A 17,455-nucleotide genomic window follows, 5' to 3' on the forward strand; every position below is an offset into this window, starting at 1 on the left:
AGATGTGCTGGGTTATTTTTTTATGGACCAGTTCCTGCCTGGGACCCAAGGTACCTGCCTTCCTTGAATCATATATTGAGATGGGGCTGGGAACAACAGAGTAAGCATTAACAGTTTCAAAATGTACACTTCACAAAAGTTATTAAAATGTAAAGACTAAGAATTTACTGCACAGAAAGGTCCCAAGGCCATTTCATACCCAAGTGCTCTGGGTAGGAATGGGTTGATAAGAGCCAGCATGGTTGAGTTTCTCCCTTTTGTGCAATGTTTGAGACAAGGTTTGAAAATGGGTTTTCAGATTCTGGTCACAGCAAGCTACTCATTACCGTGTCCTCTGGCTAGCAGGCATTTGAATCATCATTAGCAACTATTTCTAATGTTTTTCTTCTGTGCCAGGCTTGGCCTGGATAGTCTAATGAAGAAGTTTCCTAATTGACTAGTGGTTTGTGTTCTCATTAGTGTTCTCACTAAAATTTCAGAGTGCAGTGCTCAGTGTTGTGGGAAAGGGAAGCAAGAGGCTCAGAGATGGAAGGCCTAAAGATTTGGGTTTTATCTTGTTGGTCATGCAGAATCACTGAAGGGTTTTGAGTAGGAAATTAGATCACCCTAGTGTGGAAAATGGATTGGAGAGCAATGTGGGGGTGGGAGGGGGGTGGAATCAAGGCTGAGGTTAAAAAAGAACCCAAATTTCTAGTCTGGGTTCCTGGGTGAGCCAGGGTGGGGTGGGGATGGGGGTCCCATTCATATTGATGTGGAGCCAGTGAAATGAGGAGGGGGACAAAAACACTTTTTTGAACTGGTCAGTTTTTAAAATTTAGAAATAAATTACATTTTAATTTGTTAAAGTTTTACGCAATTGCTTGAAAAAATTTTGTGAGAGGCAGCATGGTAGAGAGAAAATGCCTAGATTTCAGATCCTACAGATGTGGACAACTCTGGATTAGTCAAAGGCATACTAATAAGCATGAGTAATTAGGGCACCTAACAAAGAATGAGAAAATATAAATCAATAAAATAATTTTGTATTTTTAAAAAACATGAAGTAATCACTTGATGTGAAAAAAAGGTGAAATCTTTTTGGCTTCCTGATACTGATTTTGCAGCTTAGAGCTCTTATTTTAAAATTCTGTATTAGGGTTGGATCGAGGAGGGGAGGTATCAGACTCTTTCCAGATCTTAGGTCTAAAGGTCTTAACCTGGATTCTGATTTGAGTTTTGCCCTTATTGGTTGTGTGACCTTGGACAAGTTATCTGACCTCTGGGTCTTAGTTTTGTTACCTATCACATGGGGATAAAAGATTGTTATGGGACCATATTTTATAATTGGGTAATTGTTTTCTCTCCACGTGGAAGTGTTAACTTGTGAAGGAGTCTAACTTTTACAACAGTCTGCCTTTGCTGCCATTCTTTTAATATCCAGGGAGCTGATGGTGAGGTTCTCTAGAGGTATTCAGGGCCTAAAACAGCTGCTCCACAGGCCTGGAGAAAGGGGTGGGGGGGTGGGGCGTGCCTCCTGCCGATACCGCCACCTCTGCCACCGCCTCCGATGCCTCCTCCTCCACCTCCTCTTTCTCCTCCTCCTCTACTGCCCCAGTGGAGAGAGTCACTGAGAAGACTTGCACCTGCTGGGGCCTGGAGTGGAAACTATTCCCAGCTGGTGCCCCTCCCCAGGCTTAAGGAATGGTGATTGTATTACAGTTTATAAATCAGGCCTCCCCACTGTCTGAGGGGGAAAAGCTAAAATTCTTTGCTTAACATATAAGTCTCCCCACCCCCATGATACAGTGCCTCCCTGCCTCCGTATTTAGCTCCATCTTCTTCCTAACTTTGGAGCTGCTTGTAGTCTCTGCACCACTGCCAAAAAAAAAAAAAAATTAACAACAAAACACCCTGGCTGTTTCTTACTGCCATGCATTTATGATGCTGGCTCCTCTCTCCGGAGATTTATTTTATCACTCCTCCCAAGTCCTGATCCCCACCCGATTCTCTCCCCTATGCCAGCGCCAGAGTGCGAGGGCCCCTGCCCCTTTCTGGCTTTTAAGTAGAATGCTCTTCATCTTTTCACACTTTTCACACTTCAGAAGCATTCCCTTCATCACCCAAGCTGGTTAGAGGCTTTTTCTGCCCCTAATTTCATCAGTCACAGTGCTGATCACACAGTATAATTATCTGTGTGTTGATGGTCTCCACTTTTCACAGGATGGTGAGTTCCTAGAGAATAGGGGCTTGATTGGCTTCCTGTCTATCCTCAGTGCCCAGAATGAGGCTTGGAACATGCTAGACCATCAGTGGCTGCTTGCTGAGATGAACAGCACCTTAGCAGCCTCCAACCACCCTAAGACAAATCAGGCCCAGACTCATCTTCATATCTAGGAACTGGTGTAACCCACAGGGGTGTACTCTTTTTGAAACTGCTCATCAAGAAAAGTTCCTGTCTGGGGTGCCTGGGTGGCTCAGTCGGTTAAGCGTCTGACTTTGGCTCAGGTCATGATCTCACGGTTCGTGGGTTCAAGCCCCGCATCGGGCTCTGTGCTGACAGCTCAGAGCCTGGAGCCTGCTTCAGGTTCTGTGTCTCCCTCTCTCTCTGCCCCTCCTCCACTCGTGCTCTGTCTCTCTCTGTCTCAAAAATAAAAGAAACAAAGAAAAGTTCCTAACTAAGCAGGAGCTGACACATGATGGATCAATACTCTTTCTTGGGTTGTGTTCAGGAAGGTGTCTTTTTTAAAAAGAAGGTTTTTTTTTTTTTAAAGTTTTATTTATTTCTAGGGGAGAGAGAGAGAGAGAGACAGTGTGAGCAGGGGAGGGTCAGAGAGAGAGGGAGTCACAGACTGAAACAGGCTCCAGGCTCTGAGCTGGCAGTCAGCACAGAGCCCGATGCGGGGCTCAAACCCACGAACCACGAGATCATGACCTGAGCCAAAGTCGGACGCTTAACTGGCTAAGCCACCCAGACGCCCCAAAAGAAGGTTTTAAAATAATGGAGGAAAAGGACCCAATACAGTGCCCTAAAGTATGTGCTCAAAAACTTAATGCCAAGAAACCAATTTTAATATCCTCATGGCTAACAAACCACAAGTCCAACTTTGGCACCTTTTTTTTCTTGGATGCTAAGAATTACTCATCATTTTAAGTTCTTGTTTTCATGGTTGTGTTTATGAGGCTCCAAACACAGGGACTAAGAATTCTGTCCTCTTTTTTTTTTTATTAATTTTTTTAAACGTCTTATTTATTTTTGAGAGAGAGAGTGTCAGTCGGAGTGGGACAGAAGGGTGGAACAGAAGATCCAAAGCAGGCTCCACGCTGACAGCAGCAAGCCTGATGTGGGGCTCAAACTCATGAACCACAAGATCATGACCTGAGCCAAAGTCCAACACTCAACCAACTAAGCACCCCAAGAATTCTGTTCTCTTTGAAATCCTTCAAAGATGTCCCTTATAGCCGTGAAGGCCTCTACTCCTTATTCTCTTGGAGCACCTATTTAGAATACATTCTTGGACCCACCTAGATGTACCGAATAAAAGTCTGGAGTTTAAACATGCAAACCCCAGGAGGGTCTTACACATACTAAAGCAGATGGCCCACTCAACTGGTATGTAGTCCTCGCTCCTTGGCTTGGCACCATGACCCTCTGCAGTCTGGGCTCCACAGCTTCAGCCTTTTACACAGCAGTTCCACCAAAACATCTGCTTTTTGCCCCTCTTGACACAACCCTAGCCAATTCCTAATAGTCCTTCAAAACTCAGCCCAATGTCATCTCCTCCAGGAAGCCCTCCTTGACCCCCAGGGTCTGTGATGCTCTAACCCCCAGGGTCTCCTTGTACTACTAAGTTTTTTTTTCACATGGTTTGGAACAGGCTATACGTGCCTCAAGGGCATGTATTATGTCTAACTCATCTCTATTCCCAGCGCCTAGCTCAATACCAGTACAGATAAGACACTTAAAAAATCTTTACTGAAGGAAAGAGAAGGGACTCTGAGGCACAAATTCTATCGTCTGGTGGATCCATTCATTGAGCATTGAAAAGGCAGCATTTTGGAGAAGGATCTGGATATACACACTTTTCTGCTACAAACAAATGTGTTTATGTTACCTCTCTGAGCTTCATTTTCCTTATCACTAAAGTAGGGATAATGTTTCCTTTTTAGGACTAATGTGAAGGTTAAAGGGTTAAATGAGATAAAGTAAGTGGGATGCTTAGTTCAATGCCTGGCACATTTTAATTGTGTAATAAATCATTGGAGGACTATCTTCTGGAAGCGGAGCAAAGCTTGTTCTGTACAACTCCAGAGAGCACAAGTGGGCCCGATAGATGGAAGCTGCAAGGAGACAGGCCTCAGAGCTAGGCCCAGTGGATGGAAGCCTTAGGAAGAGGTGAGCTTCCTATCACAGGAATATGCGAGCCAAGGGTAAATGTTTACCTGTCAGGGCTGATGCGGAAGAAACTGATTCCATGTGAGGATTGAGGTCACGGGTGAGTGTGGTGAAAGATGAGAGGCTTTTCCATTCAGTACCCTCTGTAATTCATTACCCCTTTAACCAACACTGAGAATGGACTGAATCAGACATGTTCCCTGTCATTTATTTAGGAGCTCACATCTACGATGTGCCAGGTCTCTAATCCTTTCAGCAGCCCTGTGCGAAACTCTCAAAGAAACTGAGGCTCAGACAAAGTGGTTTATAAAGAGACACAGACCCAGAGAGTAGTGCAGCTGGGATTAAAATGGAGTCCTGCCCGTCTCCTGACTCCTTTTCCCACTTCCTGAGGCTGCCTGTCATCCAGATGTTGAAAATTCTTTGCAATATCTGGGCAATCCCAAAACAGCATCCAGGGCTCTTCTGGGCACCAAACAGATGCTGCTGAACAAAAGTTAAAAGGCTGAGGCCAGTTTCAGGAGGATGTGGTTTCCCTGCAGTATGCTCTGTGCCCCAAACTTCTCCAGTCTGAGCCATGCAGAGAGCCCAGGAGAACATGCTGAGGTCAGATCTCACTGCTCATGTAACCAGCAGAGCTGCTGGGCCGGGGCTTTCTGAGGAAATTTGAAACCCAGCTAGGTTCCATGAGCTCCAAGAATAGCAGCTGACCCTATTCTCCCTGAGCCAGTGGCCTCCAATCAGGTTCTAGGACACCAGACATCAGCAGCAGCAAACTTTTACCGTGAAGCTGCTCTGGGCTCGAGTAATTATGGCTACACTTAAAAAAGGCCCACTGTGTACAGGGCACCTCCTGGAGGAGGGAACCTCCTGCTAGGGACATCTAGGATGTTGGATGAGGAAATTGGAGCTCAGAGATACTGAGAAATTGCCCAATGTCACAACAGTATGTAGCAGAGCAGGATTCCAACCTGCTTTTGTGAAGAGAGAATATTCTTGAGGCCTGAGAAGAAGAGGTAATAGATGACATTAGGTTTCAAAGTGATACTACTTCAGCAGGGTGGGGCCCAGGTGCTCAGAACCACAAGATCTGAGAGCCAGTAGAGATCCTGGAGAGCATCTCCATTTGCTTGAGCCTGTTTTCTCATTGATAAAATGAGAATCACACCCACACGGCAGGCAGAATGGGGCAAGGAAGAAGCCAGGCTTTCAAGAGATTCTAGGGGTACAACTGGAGCTCACAGAGGAGGGGCATGCTCTGGGGGAGATTTCAGTTCAGTGAGAGGAAGTGTGTCCTGATATTAAGTCAAAATATAATCATAATGTTTAAAATATACCTCATTAAAGATATTAAAAATATAACCATAATAATGGCAGCTAACATCAACTGGGTACTTACTATGTGCAAGGAGTTATGCTAAGTACTTCATTGAAAGTGTGAGGGATCGGGGCTCCTGACTGGCTCAGTCAGTAGAGCATACACTCTTGATATGAGTTCAAGCCCCCAAACTGGGCATAGAGCCTATTGAAAAAAACGAAGGCTAGCAAAGGGGTCAAGAACACAGACTCTGGAGCTGTTACTGCCTGGGTTCACACCTGGCTCCACCACTGATGGGCTATATGATCTGGGGCAAATGACTTGACCTCTCTGTGCCTCCTTTCATCAACTGGAAAATGGGGATAAAAATGGTACTTACCTCCTGCAGTTATTTTTTTTTTAATGAGTTTATATGTGGAAAACACTTAGAACAGTGTGGGACATATGCTCAGCACTATATGCTAAGCATTATAGGTATTTATTGTTTTATTTAATGGTCAGGACAATCCTGTGGTATGGGTATTGTTCAGTATTATTTTAATTTAACAGATAGATAAACTGAGTCTTAGAAGAGGAAAATGGCTTGCTGGTCCACAGAGTTGGTGAGTGGTAGAGCCAACAAGTGTTAAGGAAGTTTCAAGGAGAACCCACTTTAGGAGTTAGGTCAGACATCGTGACCATTATGCCCAGTGCATAGATCAGAGTAGGCATCTGTTGAGTTTTTGGTAAACTAATCAAGTAATTATTATTCCTTTTCTCTCTGAGATTCTCAGGGAAATGTGCACTCTGCCAGGAGAAGGATTCAGGAACCCTACTGCTTGAGATTTCTTACCGATTGTTGGCCTTAGCATGTTAACTGTCAAGTGTCTCTCATTCCAAGCCGTCTGAAATAATTGCCTGTTTGCTCCCTCCTTTCATCCTGCGGGCACTGCCCAAGCCCCAGTCTCATCATCTCTCTGGCCTCTGAACCCAGTACCACTGTATTCTAATCCTAGTCTCTCCCATTTGCATAGCACTTCACGGTGTGCAGTGTTTTCACATGCAGTGGTACATTGGTCTGTGTGGCAGACAGCTCAGTACTTATGCCAGGCCTCTGCACAGACCCCAGCTGGGCAGGACTAGCCCCCAACATCAGGGCAGACTGCGTGGGAAGTGTGTACAATCTGGACACTGAGGGAGCTAGTGAGCTGTTACTCTCTAGCTGGTATTTGGGGATCCTCTAAACCAAGGAGTGTACTGAGAGGGCAAAACCCTTGGCAGGGTATGTTCACGGCCACTCATACTTAGGACCTAAGACTCAGATCCAGTGCTTGGGAAGAACTATCTGAAGGCAGGCAGTCCCTTAGCAACTCTAGAAGTTTAGAAAGTATGCTTTCAATGAAATGAGAGTTACAGAGGGCTGGGGTCCTAACCCTCGTACCTGCCAGAGAATCTCTCTCCCAAATTGCCATCAACTTATAGCCAGGATTGCTGTAGCACATACAGTAGAGTGCCAGCTTATCTATATTTAACAGCAATTAGAGCAAACACTTTGTGCCTACTACTCTTTCAAAGTGTTTTATGAATATTAACTCTCTTAATTCTCACAACAACCCTATGGGATAGGTACTATTTTTTTTTTTGAGTTACAGAAATTCAATTATACTTATGAATGAAAAGAGACAGATGGGAAGAGAAGGACCAATAACATATTAAATATGATTTCACTCAGCATATTCCTGGGAAGAGTGTGTTATGGGAGAGGTAAATCTGCTGTTCCTTCCATTGGTATCAGCTCCTACATGCCTCATAAAATCCTTGGTGTGTGTGCATTTTGCCACAGCGAATGTTATTCCAGTGTTTACGGCAAGCCAGTCTCTTCAGATACACCACCAAAGAAATAGCAGTCTTTTCTGTTGCTAGGGGAATAATTGGCTGTGCTATGGGAGGTGGGTTCTGTAATTTGCTTGAACAATTGTAAGGCTTTTGAAGGATAATTTTATTTATTATTTATATTTATTTATTGCATATATTTATATTATTTTATATTTATTTTATTTATTTTTACTATTTTATTTAAGAGAGAGAGAGTGAGTGGGGGGAGGGGCAAAGAGAATCTTAAGCAGGCTTTATGCTCAGTGATCCCACAATCCTGGGATCATTACCCAAGCTGAAAATCAAGAGTCGGACACTCATCTGACTGAGTCACCCAGGTGCCCCTCCAAGGATAATTTTAATTATACATGATACTTTAGAAGTTTACCCTAGGTAAGCTTTGACTGAACTATAGCTCACAAATAAGGTAATCAACCATCTCAGTCTGTCTGGGACCAAAGAGACTCATGGGGCACAAGACTTTCAGTGTTAAAACTGAGAAAGTGCCAGGCCAACTGGGACAAGTTGGTCACTCTACTACAGAACACATCTCTGGGTCTATTGTGAGGGAGACTTGTTGAGGCCATGGGTCCATTACATCATTCTGTATGAGGACTCAGGAGAAACTCTGGTCTTCATACTAAGAATAGTTGTATGTCCCCTAAAGAGTAAGTGGTTTGTTTTTATCTCATGAACACTGTGAACTGTGTAAGTGAACAGGTTTCCCTTTTTGCCTTGGCTGCTGGAAGTCTTAGAGCTAAATATGTGGGATACAAATTTAGCTGTTGTAGGTCACTATGTTCTGCACTTTTTGCATCATTCCAGGCTTCACTTTGTCCCTACCATGTTTTTTTTTTTTTTTTTCCTGTCTTATCCTATCTTAAACTTAGATCTTGTTTTATTTTAAATGTCTTTCTGGATTAAGGCACGATAAAACTAAGTAGTTCTTACCTTGGAGTCCTTGGATCCTGTTGAGGTCATTGAAAATCTGAAACAATACACAAAATGATGTGTATGTATACATTTTTTCCTGGGGAAGAAGGAGCCAGAGATTTTAAGAAATTTCTTAAAAGAGTTTGTGTTCTCCCAAATTTTAAGAGCCAGTGGTATAAGTGAGCCAAGAGACAAATAAATGGTTATAGTAGAAGAAAGTTGGAGGGTTGAAAGTTCCAACTGTGGTGCTGGTATTTGAAAATGTTGGAGTGCTGGTATGGAGGAATGTTGGTGGGGCAGAACGTTGGAATGGCAGAGGAATGCTGCAGGGGTGGAATGTCACCCATAAGGGAATGGCAAGGTGACAGATTGTGGTGTGCTGGAATATTCGTGTGTTAGGATATTAGTATGTTCTGGAATGTTGATGTCACTGGGTCTCTAAAAAGTCACTGGGTCCCTAAAACACCTCCTTCCAGATGTTCTGGTATCCTCCTTGCTTAGTTTTACCTCAGTGTTGAGCCTCTGATTCAGACTCTGACTCTCAGGTCTTCAGCTTAGTGCCCTATAAGGGTCCAGTAAAGACCTAGTTGGCTGCTAGAGCTTCTCACATATGGGCACCTGGCTGGCTCATGGGCTTCTGTCAGCTTCACACTGAGATGTCAGGGCCTGCACAGAGGCCATGACAGCCTATGGCTACTGGATGTCCCTTCTTCTTTCTGGTCCTCTCTTCAAGGGTAGCCTGACTAAGCTGCTGGCCAGAAACCTGCCTGCAGGTGGGGCTCTCAGGACTGCAGTTCATTGTCTGGAAACATTAGACTGAAGGCAACTCAGGATCCTTGTAGTCAGAGTTAGTTGGGGAGAGTTGAGGCTTCATTACAAAAAAACAAACAAACAAACAAACAAAAAAAAAAAAAAACAAACTAGATCCAAAGGCCAAATCCAGAAGCTGGGATAGGACTGAGACTGAGACTGATATCCCTCAGCCTGGAGTTTAGAGTGGGAATAGAGGAGGAATTGGGGAGAGGACTGGGTTCCTGGGTGTTCTCTCCCTCTTTTCTCCATCCATTCATTCAATTAGCTAACATTTGCTGACTCTTCTCTGTGGCAGACTTTTCCATACCCTGGAGTTAACAGTCTGTAATGGAGGAGACAGGTGCATAGACAATGACAACCCAATGTGGTCACTGATGTGACATACATAGGAAAGCTGTAGGGGCTGCAGGAGACTAGAGTAGGTTCCAACCCAGCATGAGAATAAAAAATTTTTTCCTAGAGAAATGCTATCTGAACTGACTCTGGATGGAGTCAGGAGAGGCAGGAGGGGGCATCTGTATGGTGGGAAGGCTGCCTCAAGAGCCAAGGCACATGGAAATTTCCCAGTGTCTAGGTGTGAGCCTCAGACAAAGGCGCTAATGATCACAGACTGTCCAGCTCTTTGAGCCACATAAGTTTGATCTTGTCCAGGTCTAATCTAATTGCCTTCAGATCCCTCTCTCCAACTATTCTAATAACCTACAAATTTAAGTCTGTATCAATCAGTTCCAACCAGGATAAGATAATTGGCTCTTAACATTTGGAGACATTTCCTGATTATGAGAGAGCAGGATTTTCTGGAGGTTCAGAGCTTCCTACTTCTTAGCCGTCCTGCTGCTATGTCCTTTTTTCTGGGCCCACACTTAAGCCTCATCCCAACAGCTGAGTGGGCCATTTACTCCCCTTCTGTCCATTCAGTTAAAATGAGCTCCATAATGGTGTGAGCAATGTTCACTAAACTGGGAGACAAGACAACTGTATTCAAACCCTGGCTCTTGTACAGAGGCTGTACAGACAGTGCTAGGTGAGGTTGGGCAGGGCATCTCCTCTCTCTTGGCCTCAGTTTTCCCATCAGTAAAAAGGGAGAAAGGATGCAAAGAGTCTTGAGGCATCTTCTTGCCTTGGCATTCTGTGTCTGTATTGAATCTTGAATGTCCTGCTTTCAGCTTGCTCCTTTGAAATAAAGTCCATATGATAGAGCAGACCCTGGAAGCGGGAGACCTGGATATGATTTGGGCTCTGACTTTGTGAGCTTGGAACAGTCACTAATCCTCTCTGATGCCCAGCATCCAAATACTTTGTCTATTTGGAGGAATTCCAAGCTATACAGAAGCTGAAGGGGGCAGCAGCTCTTCCCCTGACCCATGTGGGTCTGCACTGAGCCAAGCTGATGCCCTTACCTGGGCCTTGAGTCTGGTGGGAGTTAGGCAGAGGACAGAGATTACATCGGGAGGCTGTGGTGAGGACAAGAGCCCAGCAGTGCCGTGGTGAGCAGCAAGTGGCTGTGTAGCATGACGTGAAGTCTGTCCTAAACAGTTTCTGCGGAGGGCTTTGGCAGTTACCCCTGAATTCTATCTGGCTCTCTAGTCTCCTCATCATTTGTGTACCATCCAATAGCCTTCCAATGAAGCTCCTTTATGCTTAGTTTTGCCAGAGATGATTTCAGCTGTTTGCAACTGAGAATCCTGACTGGTATAGAGTAAACCATGTAACATGCCAGACACAGTGCCCAGTATATACCAAGCACTCAAAACCCCTCTCCCCCACCCCCCACAGAAACTAAGGTTCAGACAAGTAAAATGACGTGCCTGAGGTCACATAGCTAGGCAGTGGTGCTGGTACGGGGCTGACCATGAACATCTTCATGGTGCATTGTATTTAGATATCACTTTACATCACAACACATAATTCTTGAACAATTTAGTGTTGATACATTTGTTCAGAAGCTTCAGAACATCCTGTGATGCCCACAGGGCCAGAATACTCTCTTTAGACAAAGAGGAAGGTATTAGCTCAATGTAACCCTATTATCAGTCGTGCGCCTGGGAGCCGGGTCTCACATCTGTGGCCCAGAGCTGGTGTCCTTGTTGTGTCCACCTATATAAGCTCACATGGGCCCATGCTGTGCACCCTAGTGAAGCAGCCCCATCAGAATACATGGGTACCCGGTGCATTAGCGACCTGGGTGAGTCAGCAGCTGCCTGTGAGACCATCGGGGAGGAACACCATGTACCAGAGGCTGCAGAAAGGAATGCTCCTGTAGCTATGTGCTAATGGGTGTGAGGGAAAAGGGAGGATGGTGCTCACAGTATGGGGTAAGGGCGGGGTGGGGGGGGCTACAGGTGGAACCATCCTAAATTGAGGCCCCCTCTGCTGGGCCTACTAATTGAGCAAAGTTTTGATTCCTGCAGTGTTGGCCAAGTGGTTTAATTGGACCTAATGGAGGGATATGTGTGATGAATATGGATCATACAGGTGATGAGGCCCCAACGCATGCTGGCTGGAGGAAAGGTGATAAGCTGAAGGCAGGTCTGAGGAGATTAGGTTATGGTTCCATGAGCCCAGACACTGGACAGCAGGGATAGCTGCTCCTCCCCAGGTGCCTAAAATGCCGACTTGGGTCTTTACCCTGCCTGGCTTCAGACCTTGCCTTCACTTCTGCATGGAATCAGAGAATATCAGACTCACAGGGTTCTGGGATTAGAATCAGGCTAAGGATTCTAGAATCATAGACCTGGAGCATCACACATGTTAATCATGGAAAACTTCAGAATCTAACAATCTGACAGTTGGAGGCCCTTGGGAAAAAATTTAGGAGATCCTTCTCCAGGTCCACTTAATAACAAATAACACATCTGGTGAGCTTATCACACTTTCCCAAGTCCTTTCACATTAGCACAGCCATCACGTGGGAGGGGGTGGTATTCTTTCAGGTTGAGTAATGTGCACAAGATCAAAATGAGCAGGTTGGGACTTGAAGTCAGCTTTGCAGGATGAATTCTATTTTCCATATGCCAATGTTTTGATACCCTTGTCTTTTAGAGTTAGAGGAGCACTTAACTACTTGGCAGAATGTGTCCAAATTCTCAGGTGTTTGTTGTTTAACTCTGCATGGTCCTGTACTGGCTTTCTCGATGCATTCTGGAAAATTGCAAGGCTCTAACATGTGATGCTCTCTGTTGCATCTGCACAGTCAGGGCGGGTACATCCTGCAGTAGCTTGTTGGCAGGTTTTAACATCCAGCACTATTTCAGTTCACCAAGGACTTCAACAACTTACCCAAGAATAGATTTGAAGTCACTAATGTAAAGACTGAACTTCACGTCACTCCGGGTTTAGTCAGAACATGTTCTGAATTTCTTAGAATAGAAAGTTAAACTACCAAAAATGCAGAAAGAAGTAGAAAGGAACAATAGGGCTCTCTAGATAGGAGCACGCCTGGTGCGCCCCGTGCAGGAAATGAAGAGTGTTTGGGATTCTGCCACCAAAAGGCTGCGGGTATCCTGGGGCAGGTCTTTCCCCTTCTCTGGGTCAGTTTTCCCAGATTTCAAACGTGGATAATAATTCCTGTTCGGGGAAGTTCGAGCTTATCAGCCTGGAGAGGGGGTGGGGGGAGATCTGCAGCCACAGAAGAAAGAGCTGAGAGAGATGGAGAAGGGGGAGGGGTTCAGAACAGCAGGGAGCTGCGAGGGGCTTACAGTCTCCATGGAAACACAGAGCAGCCTTGAGAGGAGGCGGGGCTTGGGAACCCTCGCTGGAGGTTTTGAAAATGAACGTTTCACAAAGGAAGCTCCCTCCTTTCTGAAAAAGGCCTCCTGCGAGATACGCATCTGGGCCCTAGAACTGCCCCCAGTGGGGGCTGCGCCATGATTCTTGCCCCCGTTGCAGTCTTAGGAGAATAAGGCCCAGGGAGAGGACGAGTGGAGCCAGCAAGTCACTGGCAGGGCCCTCGTTTGAACCCAGCTGTCCTGACCTCTAATCAGTGCCCCTCTCTGTACCAGAATGTTGTTTCTCTGAACCTTGGTTTTGCCAGTTGTATAATGAGACAGTTGATAGGAATAGGTCTCAGAGGGCCCTTTGAGCTCTGACAGTGTTCAATGAAACTATTAACAAACATACCAGAGATGGTGAATACTAAAACGAGAATCATGTGATCTGATCCCACATGGGGCCACCATGTGGCCCATGCATTGTCTGATATGTCTCTGAATCCCCTACCCCAACATATGTAGGGTGAGCACTGGTATTTGTGGAACTGATGTAGAGATATGTTGGGGTTTAGAGCTGACGGCCAAGAAGGAATTCTTGAGATGATTTTGGTACAGAAAGATGGTTTTGTTAAAGCACAGGGACAGGACCTGTGGGCAGAAAGCATGGCACTGGGGTCATGAGGAGTGGCTGATTATATACTTAGAAGTTGGGAGGGGGTTAGGAACATCACTAGCCTCAAAGGTATTTTGGAAACAAGTTTTCCAGGACCCTGAGGAGGCTAGCTATTGTCAGCAAAAGGTCATTTATTACCGTTTAGTAAAACCTCAGTCATGAGATCCTTCATATGTATATGAGTGGGCCATATGCTCAAAGTATGTTTGTCAACATGCATCTTGTGGGGTAGAGATAAAGGAAGTTTCCAAAGGAATTTCTGTATATTTAAAATAGACTCATAGGATCCGGTGGGGGGGGGGGTGTCAGCCTATGATTGCCTTTTTGCCCTTAGCAAATTGTCAAATGGAGGCAGCTGAGCCTCGAGAGGAAGGTCACTCTGCCCGTCTCAAGGATTGTCAATGGACTATAAATTGTAAGGAAATTTCTTTTCTTTTGCCTTTGTTTCCCACATCAGAACAAGTATTTATGCAGATAGACACATTCATTCTTTTGTTCCACAAGGTTTAAAGAGCACCTACTATGTGCAGGTATTGTGATAGCCCAGAGAAATGCTCACTCACCAAGGCCTGGAGTGTTCTGGAAGCCTTGTTGGAGGATGGCTTCCCAGCCAAGCATGGCTTTTCCTCATCCTGTCTCCAGAAGGATGGTTTCATTCTCAAGTTTCCTACTCAGCAGTGGGTAGGCAGCTGGACTATGACCTTTTCTTGAAAAATTTTAGGAAGTTCTGTTGAAGAAGAGGGTGAGGCAGGTGGTCCCTGTCAGCTTCTCCTAGGAGGTCCCACTTTATTTTTTGTTTTCTTTCCCAGTTGGCTTATTGGAGAGGTGTGTTGAGGCCATGTCTCTTCCTCATCCCTCACCAGGTATGGCAAAAAGAACACTGAACCAAGAGCCAGAAACCTGGATTCAAATTCTGACTGTCTCCAGTTCAGTGTGTGGCCTTTCTGCAGGTTGTTTTCCTTCCCTGGTCATCATTTGCTAAGATAGATGGGTAGATAGATAGGTAGATAGATAGATAGATAGATAGATAGATAGATAGATATCTTTGTAGTGGTGTAATGAGAATGAAATAGGAAAATGGCTATGAAAGCCTTCCAACCTCCTCACCGGAGTCCTATTTATCATTTACTATGAGCCAAACATTTTACAAACATTATCTATAAACTGAGCAACAATCCTGGAGTGTTGGTATTTGTTATCCAAATACCTTATTATCCTTATCTCATAAGGAAACTGAGACTCTTCTGGAGAAGTGAAAAATTTACCAAAGGCCACACATCTAGGAAGCCACAGGATCAGAATCCAGACCCCAGTCTTTCTGATCAAAGTAGAACTTTAACAGTAAATTCCTTGAAATTTTCATTCCTCCACCAAATGACATTTTTTTTTTTTTTTATTTCTAGGAGAGAGAGAGACAGTGTGAGCAGGGGAGGGTCAGAGAGAGAGGGAGACACAGACTCTGAAATAGGCTCCAGGCTCTGACTAAGCCACCCAGGACCGACTAAGCCACCCAGGAGCCCCCAAATGACATTTATTGAGCATATACTGTAAGTTAAATGGCAACTGGGGATAGATTAAGGAATAAGACAGTATCATTCAGGGTATCAGAAGGAAATAGATGGCATTTTCAAACTGGGTAATTTGAGAAGAGCCTCTCTCTCTCTCTCTCTCTCATATATATATACATATAAATATATGTATTTTATATATTTTATCTCTCATATGTATTTTATATACATATATTTATATATATATATATGAGAGAGAGAGAGAGCATGAGAGGGGGAGAATGGCAGAGGGGGAGAGAGAGAATCTTGGAGAGAACTTTTTTAAAAAAAATTATTAAATGTTTATTTTTGAAGGAGAGAGAGAGGAAGAAAGAGAGACAGAGACAGAGCATGAGCGAGGGAGGGGCAGAGAGAGAGGGAGACACAGAATCTGAAGCAGGCTCCAGGCTCTTAGCTGTCAGCACAGAGCCTGACGCGGGGCTCGAACCCACGAGCCGTGAGATCATGACCTAAGCGAAAGTCAGACGCTTAACCGACTGAGCCACCCAGGTGCCCCTGACAAGAGTTTAATAAAGGGATTATTTAATAGAGGGACAAGGAATAGGGAAATACTCCAGGGCCAATTGTGTTAGGGTACTAGTAACTACCCTTTGGCCTGAAGGAGCAGGGAAGGGAGTAATTACTAGAATCTGGAGACAAAGCTGTTGTAGGGGCTACCTGATTGGAATTATATCCCTTGATACAGAAATTACATCCCTTGGTCCAGAGATGCAGCCCATGGTGAACCTTCAGGGAGGAAGCTAGGAGAATATGTACTCTCCTAAGACTCCAGTTGGCCAGATCCTACCAAATTCCAGGGAGCAACCTAGCCTCTTTGTGTAACCCTCTTAGGTAAAGAGCAAAGTGGAGAAGGGAAGAGAATGGATCCGGAGTGGTAAACAGAAGATATTCAGCACAAAGACAGTTTCTTTCCTCTAAGGAGGAGCTCACAGACCGATGGAGAAGACATACACACATGGTCACAATTGTGACAAAATATGTGAAAAGAGCTGTACTAGTGATCTCTTGCTATGTAACAAAGTACCCCAAAACAAATGGCTTAAAACAATAACCATTTATTTGCTCATGATTCTGTGGATTGGTACTTTGGGGTTAGCTAGTGGTTCTGTTGATCTCACCTGGGGCCACTCATGTAGTTTCACTCAGCTGGGAGCTGGTTGGTCTAGGGGGCCTTAGTGGAGAGCTGATATATGTTCTACATGGTCTCATCTTCCAGCGGGCCAGCCCAGGCTCCTTACGTAGTGACACTGTGTGTGTTCCAAGAAGGTGAGAGAAGAAGCTGCGAAGTGTCCTGAGGCCTAGACCCAAAAGGGGTGCAATGTCACTTCTGCCACTTGCTGTTTGTCAAAGCAAATCACAGAGTTAGCACAGAAACAAAGGATGGGAAAATATATTCCACTGCCTGACTGAAGAGGTGGCAAAGTTCCACTGCACTGATGTAACACCATGTATACAGTTAGCATAACCATCTTTCAAATGATGAAGGAACAAAACACTTACCACTATATTATAATTGCCTATTTAAGTTATCAGTGTTCCCCAATAGCCTGAGAACTCCTTGAGGACAGGAATTTTGACTGACTCATTACTTTGTTCTTAGTGCTCAGGGTGAGGTCTGGCACACAAAAGATACTAGGTTTATGTTTGTTGAATGACTATGGCTGGGGTAGGGCTGGGGAATGTTCTACCTTGTCCAAAACCCTTGGAGCCACAAGTAGTATTCTCTCTCTCTCTTTCTGCTTTTCTTTTTTTAAGTTTTAAAATTTATTTATTTATTTTTAAAATTTTTTAATGTTTTATTTATTTCTAGGGGGGAGAGAGAGACAGTGTGATCAGGGGAAGGTCAGAGAGAGAGGGAGTCACAGACTCTGAAACAGGCTCCAGGATCTGAGCTGGCAGTCAGCACAGAGCCCGACGCGGGGCTCGAACCCAAGAACCGCGAGATCATGACCTAAGCGAAAGTCGGACGCTTAACCGACTAAGCCACCCAGGTGCCCCTTTAAAATTTATTTTGAGAGAGACACAGTGTGAGTGGGGGGAGGAGCAGAGAGAGAGAGAGAGAGAGAGAGAGAGGATCCCAAGCAGGCTCCATACTGCAAGCACAGAGCCCGATGTGGGAATCAAAACTCATGAAACCTGAGATCATGAACAGATCCAAAACCAAGAGTCAGATGCTTAACCGACTGAGCCACTGAATCGCCCCAGTAATATTCT

The sequence above is a fragment of the Hyaena hyaena genome, unplaced genomic scaffold, assembly GCF_003009895.1.
Source record: "Hyaena hyaena isolate Hyena2069 unplaced genomic scaffold, ASM300989v1 scaffold_5, whole genome shotgun sequence".
In the NCBI taxonomy this organism is placed as follows: Eukaryota; Metazoa; Chordata; class Mammalia; order Carnivora; family Hyaenidae; genus Hyaena; species Hyaena hyaena.